The sequence below is a fragment of the Dipteris shenzhenensis genome, chromosome 4 (assembly GCF_047967505.1).
Source record: "Dipteris shenzhenensis isolate YYH24624 ecotype China chromosome 4, Dip_SZ_1.0, whole genome shotgun sequence".
Taxonomy (NCBI): domain Eukaryota; kingdom Viridiplantae; phylum Streptophyta; class Polypodiopsida; order Gleicheniales; family Dipteridaceae; genus Dipteris; species Dipteris shenzhenensis.
In genome coordinates this window covers 7,840,864-7,850,176 of record NC_141599.1, presented here as the reverse complement: position 1 = coordinate 7,850,176, position 9,313 = coordinate 7,840,864, and the positions used below count along the sequence as shown (strand labels likewise).

General features: G+C 41.5%; 1 pseudogene; it reads right to left on the bottom strand.

Annotated features, from left to right (window-relative positions):
• Positions 1-5,090: 5,090 nt before the first annotated feature.
• On the bottom strand, positions 5,091-6,124 carry LOC147902411 (vacuolar iron transporter 1-like; annotated as a pseudogene).
• Positions 6,125-9,313: the final 3,189 nt, after the last annotated feature.

Here is a 9,313-nt window from a genome sequence, read left to right as displayed (position 1 = left end):
AGAAGGAACAGCGTGACATGTCCTTTCTTAATAGCCATAGAGGGTGGAAGATTGTAATTCACCAATACCACTGGCCATACACTGTAAGACGTGCTTTTGAGACCAAATGGGTTCATACCATCCATACCCAATCCAAGTCTCAAGCTCCTAGGTTCTTCCTTGAAGCTTGGCCATGTGTCTTCAATATGCTTCCACGCAGGAGAGTCCGCGGGAGTTCTCCACTTGCCATCGGTTGATCGATGGGAGGAATGCCATGACATGAGCTCTGCAATAGATTTGCACTTGAACATATGTTGGATGCGGCATTATGGGAAAATGTCGCAATACCTTACGAGGCACGTCCAAGGTTTAGAGATCTGCTCTATATCTTGCCTCTCCATAAGTAGGACACTCTCTTGCATCCTTATGTAGTCCACGAAACAAAACGCAATCGTTGACACATGCATGGATGCGCTTGTAATCTAAGCCTCCAAGAGAGGTCACATGTTGCCTTGCCATATCTATTGAGGTCGGTAATTTATTCTCCCTTGGAAGCATTTTACACAATAGCCTGCACATGAAGACCACAAATGAGGAAAAGCATTCGAGTAATTGACCCACGCGCATAATTCACCATGTTTGCAAAATCGACTTTAAAGCTTACTTGAGTAATGCATTCAAACTTGCATTGCTCCATCCAAAGATGGTTTGCAAGTTTAGTAACTCAAGGGAGGCACGTAGAACAGAGAATGTGCACCCCTCAAACAGTGGAGTCGATGCTGCAGTAAAAAGATCATCCTGCTCCATGCTATTATCCCTCCCTTGATGGACATGTAAATCCCGCACCATATCATCAAACACCTCCTCCTCCACGGCTTCATGAGGTAATGGCCGAGGGCTACTATCACCATCACTCCATGCATCCGTGACGGTCCCTCCTGAAGATCCCACCTCATATTGCCGATGCTTTGCCTCCTCACGACGGGCATAGGGTAACATGTGCGAGTATGGCACTGCATCCTGTATCAAATTAAAACGGGATCATAACTCAAACATATGAACACCCATAGGTATCTCAATCAACCTTAACTTACAAACCCTTACCTTGTTTACAGTCACATCCCATTGTCCATACTTTGAGATATGATTGAGCGTAATCCTGCGTGCACGATACATGTTTCCTCGACATCGATCACACAGACATTTGATTTTTTGCTCCAACCACATTTCACGATGGTGGATACGGAGGGATTCATCCTCACTGGAGTTGCTTGTTGAAGATGGAGACATCCTACAAACAAACAACCCACCAAATTTGCTCTTCTTCAAATGCTTAATTTAAACTCTGTGTTGCGTCTATCGCCGCATCTATAGTCACGTCTAACATCGCATCTAAAGGCGCATCTAAACGCGCGTCTACTCTGTGTATTTAGATGCGCCTATAGACACGCAAATAGACGCGACTATAGATGCAGCTTTTAAACTTGCTTTTCGGCGTGCCGCTCGCTTTGCTTTTCTTTACCTTACTTAAACTTCGCGAGCGGCTTCCTTCCTTCTTTATTAGCAGTTCCATAGATTCGAAGCTTAAGAGAGAGCCTCCCATACAAGTTCCAAGCTTTCACTCAAGAGAAAGGGACCGTACCTACACTTGCTTCCAAGCCTAAAGGAGAGGAGGAGTACGAACAAGGAGAAGAAAAAAGTTTGGAAAAGGAAGATGCTTCCATACCTTTTTCCAAGTAAGTCCTTTTGAAGTTGTTCTTGCTTGCTCTTTCCAGTTTTGTACTTTCTCGCATCCACGAAACGCAGGATCTAGGTATGAGCGACACGTTCTTTTGTCGGGTGCAACGTCCTTTTCGACTTTTTAGTATTCTCGTCTGCCAGAGCGCGTCTATAGGCGCGTCTCAGGCCGCGTCTACAGGCGCAGCTATCCACGCGTCTGGCTTGTTGCAGACACTTATAGACGCGTTTATAGACGTGCACACAAACGCTTTGTTAAACGGACTTTTAAACGCCCTGTTAAACGAAAAGTTAGACGGACTGTTAGACGCACTTTTAAACGAATTGAAAAACGCTCTGTTAGACGTGTCTATAGACGCGCAAATCAAACGGGTCTATAGACGCACTCTGACAGAGCCTCTTTTTTCTTCCCCTTTCTTCTCAGCTCCCAAAGTAATAGATTTGTTTCCTTTTTTCCAGTTCAACATGTGGGGAGGAAGTGCTTCTAGCTCACCTGATCCACGGGAATCGATTTGGAAGGACTTATATAATCTTTTAGGACACCCTCCTAGTCCTGCGGAGTTATACGGGTATATGACGGGTACCCTTAACACTCCCCAGGAGTCGGCACTATAGACTCCGAGCCACCCCACACCGCCTGAGATCACCCCAGCGGAGTCCGCACAGCCGTCTTATGCCCCTTCTTATGCCCCTTCCCCCGTACCGTCTTATGCCCCTTCCCCCATGCCGTCTTATGTCCCTTCTGCCATCCCGTCTTATGCCGTTTCCCCCATGCCGTCAAGAGGTCCTTCTGTCTCGGTGAGCCGTCGACGTACTCCCCAGCCGTTGAGACTCAGTTCTCCAGCTACGAGTGGTCAGCGTAGTCCCGTGCATCCCCAGCTACGAGTGGCCAGCGTACGAGCTCGACGCGACAGGGTAGCAGGGATAGTAGCAGGGAGAGCGGTGGCGGATGCATGGCACAGTGCTTTGGGCCATGTGGTGGTGAGGAGGAGGATGATTCAGATGATTTAGACATGCCTCTGGGTGATGGTACGATTTATTATGACATCACTCAGACAGGAGGCATCTTGATGGATGTGCGGGGGAAGGACATCATGGCCTTCATGCGCTCTATAATTGCTAACAATTACAGAGATTGCTTTATCCACTATAAAGACCACCCAAAGAGGTTGGCTGATGAGACCCTCACTACTGTTCGCTCTAGGTATCCTAACCCCCCCAATCGCCAGTTCACAGATAAATGGAGGAAGTCAAAGATTGTTACGATACTTAGCAATGAAAGATCTTCCCTTAAGAGGCAGGCACTAGCGGAGCTTGCCAAGCTTGAGGCATGTCAACCTCCAAGGGGCCCACCCCACACCGCTCAGAAGCGTGAGTGGAAGAAGGCAATGAAGTCAGTGAGGGAGGAGCCCAGTCTGCAGCACGTGGAGGCACGGAGGATCCAGATGGAGGAATATGGAAGCACGCATTTTGGAGCAGGGGGTGTTGAATCATGGGAGGCCCAATTTGTAAGTATCGATCTCAAATTATATTGCTTATGTAGTTTATTAGGAGGTTGATTGTTTCTTTATACTAATCCCTCCACAAAGTGTATCGCGGTCATGCAGCTTGAGATTGTGGGCAGATACCCTACTCCAGTGGAGACAGCCTACCACCGCCACCATCGCAGAGAAGATACATGGAGGCACTTCTATGATGACGGGTTGATTATTAAGGAGCAGTATACCCAAGCTACTGGACATGCCCCTGAGGTATTTGAAAGTAATTAAATAATGCCAAAATTACAAGTAAAGATTTGATTTTTCATACATTGATATATGTTGTCCCTTGTTTACAGGCCCGTGCACAAGACGATGAGGAAGAGGAGGAAGGAGGCACAGAAGGGAGCGCAGAAGGGAGCGTGGAAGGGAGCGAGGACCTAGAGAACATAGATTAGTCGTATAAGTAGTGCTAGCTACTCTTTTTTGTACTTAAAGCCACTGGCTTGGCTTCGTGCCTCTTGTATATAGACTCCTCTTATTTTTTGTACTTGAAGCCACATGACATGGCTTAGCTTCCTTATTTTTTGTACTTGAAGCCACATGACGTGGCTTAGCTTCGTGCTATATGTATATACAAGCACTTTTTGAGCTTTCAATTTTATTGCATTTTGGAGTTGTAATATTTTATTTGGAATTACAGAATGTGGATATGGGATTCTTGTAACTATATAGCATACACAACATACACAGTATTCTGTAAAATTTAAATTAAAAAAAAAGCGCGTCTATCAGTGCGTTTAAAAACGCGTTTATATTCGCGTCTGTCTGTTTGACTTGCGTTTATATGAGCGTTTATAAGCGCGTCTATTTAGGCATCTTTGTGCGCGTCTATACGTGCGTAAGTCTGATATATAGACGCGCAATTAGATGCGGGTCTCCAGACGCGCAAATAGACGCGCCCGTAAGTTTTTTATTTAGTTCATGAAACGCGTCTGTGCGCGCGTCTATGGGTGCTTTGTCTTGTTGTGTAAAGGAAGGAAGTATTTGAAGCAAGCAAGTATATAAGGAGGGAGGGAGCCCTAACTACACTAATATATAAGGAGGGAGCTCTTACTGCAATAATTCCAAATTTAGTCTAGAGCTCTTTGATCAACATACAATATTGGAGCAAAGAGTGTACTACGAGAAAACATATGTTTCGTATTTAGAAAAGAAGATATAAAGATGATAAGAAAGTATTCTCAAAGATTTTGTACATTCTTAGATAAAATTTGTATTGCAAAGATCGAGTACAAAGTATGCTGGAAGAACTACATATTTTTTGGAAAAACGATATAGTCACAAAACTTTAGATAGTCTTGTGTTTGTTATCTCTTTGGAAGGCCTCCATATGCACCTCGCAAAAAAGGTGAAGGGCTGGTCTGCTATGATAAAAACTAAAAGGATACGAATTCTTCAAACTCGCAATGCTGCAAGAGAGGCCAGAAACTGCATGAAGTTGCTAATCTATGAGGTTATCTCAGGCTCAAGCTCAACAATATGGCCCTATGGATTTATAGAGAATGTGCCGACTTTTTAGAAGTCGCTTAGTGTGTATAAAGAGAAAGAAAAGGTTCATGCAAGCCTAGTATCGTGTCAACGTTGATGCCTTGTAGTATCACATTGGTTTGTGAGGATCCCTTAGAGAAACCATCTTGCACATTCGCCAATATAGATATAGAAAGCCACAAACAAACACTTAGGCTATTGAATGTGGCTTGCCAAAAGTAGGACTTGGAATCTGGATGGACGTTACAATGATTGTATAAGATCCGTGTACATGATAAAGTTCCAATGTAACTCTAACACAGAGTCGTTGACAGTAAAGGGTGATGAATCGTGATCATCGTTATCCTAAAGTCCTATCGTTAGCGCTTTGCGCGCATGCATCGTAGTGAGAGCCCGAGCAAGGCCGAAGGCGGCAGCTGAAGCTATTGCCCCATTACCACAGTCTGCACAGCACTCTTCAACGGCTCTGCTCCTGTGAAATACCCCTTGAGCAATCCGAAAATGAACAAAGCAAATACTGTGACTCCTATGGACAAGAACAAGGCTTCTCTCACATGAGATATGGCCATGTACGGGATGAGCGGAATCAGACCCCCTACGATGTAAGACAACGCTATGGTTACAGCACTCTTCAAGGCTCGTCCCGGATCAGGCTTCTCGAGTCCCAGCTCGAACCTGTCAACACATACAGCACCGCAATAAACAAGAATTGTAAATTGCATGTGAATAGATCATAGAAAGCAAGAAACACGAATTGTAAATCAGCTAGGCTTTAGTGTAAATATATATATGAAAATGCACGAACAGACTAAGCTCATCATGAAATCCAGCATATCGTCTGGCCGCCGACGCAAAGCTTCCACAACTGGGCTGTATTCCGCAGGTTTCAGCCCGAATTTAGAAAGGATCTCGGCTACTTCATCCGTCTCTACATATGCCAACTTTAATCGAAATTGCTGTAATAACATCAATAGGAGATAGGAGATGTAGGCGACAAGTCACGCGTTATTTACATTCGACGGGTGTCGAACACCATGGGGAAATGCAAACCTTTCTCAGGCATGTCTACGATTTCATTCTTTTCTCGTTGCTCTTCCCGATTATAATGGTCCGTGTCACTCTGTGCAGCCAAATACCTGTCATTTTTGAAAAGAGGAAAGTAAGTCTCCTTAACAATAGTTTGATAGTACTCCTAAACAGCCAAATACCGTGAGGCCATCAAACATGCCAATGATGATATCCCGGACGAGGGCATTGGAGTTGGAGTGGGTCTCTGACTGGGCAGCTGGAGGCTGGGCAACTGCAAGGGGAGCCACGGCGACGGAGGGAGGAGGAGGATCATGGGAGTGGATGGAGTGAAGGGAAGACAGGGCAGCCATGTGAGCGCAGGGGGAGCTTTTTGGGCGCTGTAGCTGTCGGGAGTTTGCGTGGGGCGCTGGGAGAGCAGGGAAGAGGAGAGGCAGGCGTGTCGAGGGCACGATACAGTGCTGATGTAGCCCTAGCCTCTACTTTGCCGGCTGCCAGTCACCCCCCCCCAGGACCCAGGCCAGTTCCAACGTGCTTATCATCCCATCGCTACAGCCTACATACAACGCAGCCCGTTTTCACCGTTCATCAAGAGTCAGCCGCACGTCCAGAACTCGACGCCAAAACCTTCTGTTTATTGAGTCCTGCGTGAATCGCGTCTACCATGTTTTGGTAAGATAGTTTATAGATAGTTTCTGTGTGATGAGCGTGCGCTACTGTGCGCGTGCCAAGACTCCAGTGCAAGCTTCCAAGTTCCAGTGCTAGAAGAAAACGATCCCTTAGTCTCTTTCGCACCGCCAAAATCCGGAGAGAACTGCTAAGGTTTCTCTGCGTCCTTAGAAAAACCGGCCATTGGGATCACGGCAATTTGTAAATAATAGTAATCGACATGCATGAAAAACCGGTTGAGTTGCAAGGTTGTTCTTAGGAGAGAGGGAGCGAGCGGCACGTGCTGAGAGTATGGGCATAATTTAGCCCCAAGTATACGTATGTGCGGGACGCGCAGTCGTATTGTGTAGGAAACGACGTAAATTTTTTGGGTACGTAAGAAGGAACTTAGAATATGAAGAAAGTATATAGACTCTCGCACAAGGAACTTTGAGACGTTCTCTCTATAGAAAAAGAAGAGGATTCTCTATATCATTTACTAGTTTGAAATGAACATAACTAGTAAGTGTGCAAACTAGAGAAAATGGAACACTTCCTCGTTACCTTATCTAGGGAATCAATCAAAAAATTCCCTATGCAAGTCAATGGAGGGAATCATTAGAGAATTTCACCATATAGGAAAATTTTCTTAGATAGTGAAAGTCATTAGTAATTCCCAACATACTCTAACTAGAAAATGTTCCATTTTCCCTAGTTTGCACACTTCCTAGTTATAGTCTAGTAAATGATATAGAGAATCCTCTTTTCTTTGTAAGACAAACTAGGAAATGCCCCATTTTTCATAGTTTGCAAACTTCTTGGTTATGAACTAGTAAACAATATTCAGAATCTTCTATTTTCCTATATAGAGAGAACCCAAAATAAGTGATTTTGTCTAAGTTATATCATTTAAGAAATGAAGCACTCATGTTTCACATTTTTATATGTAGCAATTTGAACTTTTAAAGTACCTAGAGCAATAAGCAATTGTTATTATAATTACCTTAACTCACATTATCTAGACTAAGAATCAACAAAACCATCAAAAAGATTATGGAGTTCTCTTTAATATTTCTACAAATAATAAGAAGGTAAAAAGTCCAGTCGTTATTACAATATTCAAAAGAAAAAGCAAAAAACTTCTACTATAAGAAATATAAGACAACCAAAGAGAGCTAAAAGAGCTCTACATAACATCTTTGAAGACTTATTTGAATCAAGGTAAATGTAATATCAAAATCTCTATATCTTCTAAACTAAGCACATCAGATTTTTCCATGAATCTAAGTTTTTGACTTTCAATAAGCCAATGCACAATGTCCCATATCATAATGTTATTGGCTGGTTTCTTGATGTCTGTAGAGTATTGTTTGAAGCTACTCTCCATCTTTTTAAGCTTCACATATGTACTTTTTAAGGAAAAGTACATATCATGAATTGTGTGGACTCCCATGTATTTTAAAAGTATCGTCTCCATATTTTGTTCTGAAATGTCATCCACCTCAGGGCATAACAAGTGACAATATATTAACAAATTCGAAGCAAATGATTTAAATAATCAAGCCTATTGTAAAAGGCTGTTACATACTCTTTTATACTCGCTTGAAATCATAGTCACCTCCATCTCTGTACCTTGAATATCTTTTAAGTTCTAATTCGAATAAAAAATTGAGATTAAAATCAAGGTATAAAGACTTCAAATCATAGAAAATAAATTCTAAATATAAGAATACCTTGCATCTCTTTCCTTGGGATTTATCACTTCTTTGCACGGTCTTCTATTCTAAGTGATCTCTCATTTTTTCACTCACCTATAAATGGTAAACAACAAGTAGTGTTAATGCCATTGGATAGAATTATGTAAAGAATACAAGCATACAAAGTACTTGCTTTACTTTTAAAGGGTATTGCATAAACGAAAACTTTTACCTTTCTCTTTCGTTCACTTTTTCTAGACATTTCATTCGTAGAATCAATCACATTTGATATTGGATCCTAAAAATATGACAAAATTAAATTAAAACTTGTCTAAAAAGAAGATGCTGATCACAATTGAATCAAAGAAAATAGCTTCAATCATAACCATATCTAAAAGATAAAGGCAATTCGTACCTTATCTTCATTTGTAGTGATGTCACCATGAAGCATCTTAGAAAATGTCATCTCATTCATATGAGAATTCGCTTCACCATAAGAATCCTGATATAAAATATTCAAGATAGATGAATTGTGAATAACTCAATGGTTAATAATACTTTTTCAAAATAGAATACAACTCATGATTGAAACTTACACACTTGATTAGAGTGATAATACTCAAACCCTTCGGATCTCTTCGCCATGAACTTATCTATCTACACAAAAGAACATATGATTTTATTAAAGAAAACATTTTATACTCTTTATAAAATTAAAAACATATCTTTTATTGGAAATGTTTCAACAACCTCAGATGTTGGACATCCTTGTCCATAAAATTCTCCTCTAATAGAAACTAAATTTCCAATAGACTGCCAATGAATTAAATAATCCAAGTAAGATGTCACATAATTTACACAAAAAAGTATAATTTTTTACTAAAAGTAGAGAACCATTCAAGGTATTAATATAAACATACCTTCTCTGAAATTGGATTACATGGAGACTCGTCAATACAAGGAGTAGTTGCTTGAGGCTTCATATATCTCTAAAAAGTTTCAAGTAGACATACAAACTTTTATTAAACACTTATATATCATTTTGAAATCCAAAGGAATGAGAACTTAGTTCAATTGGTATACGATATTCTTAATTTTTCTTGAAAAAACATATCTTTCAAATGCGTCAACAACCTCAGATGTTGAATATCCTTGTTCATGAAATTCTTCTCTAATAGAAATAGAATCTCCAATAGA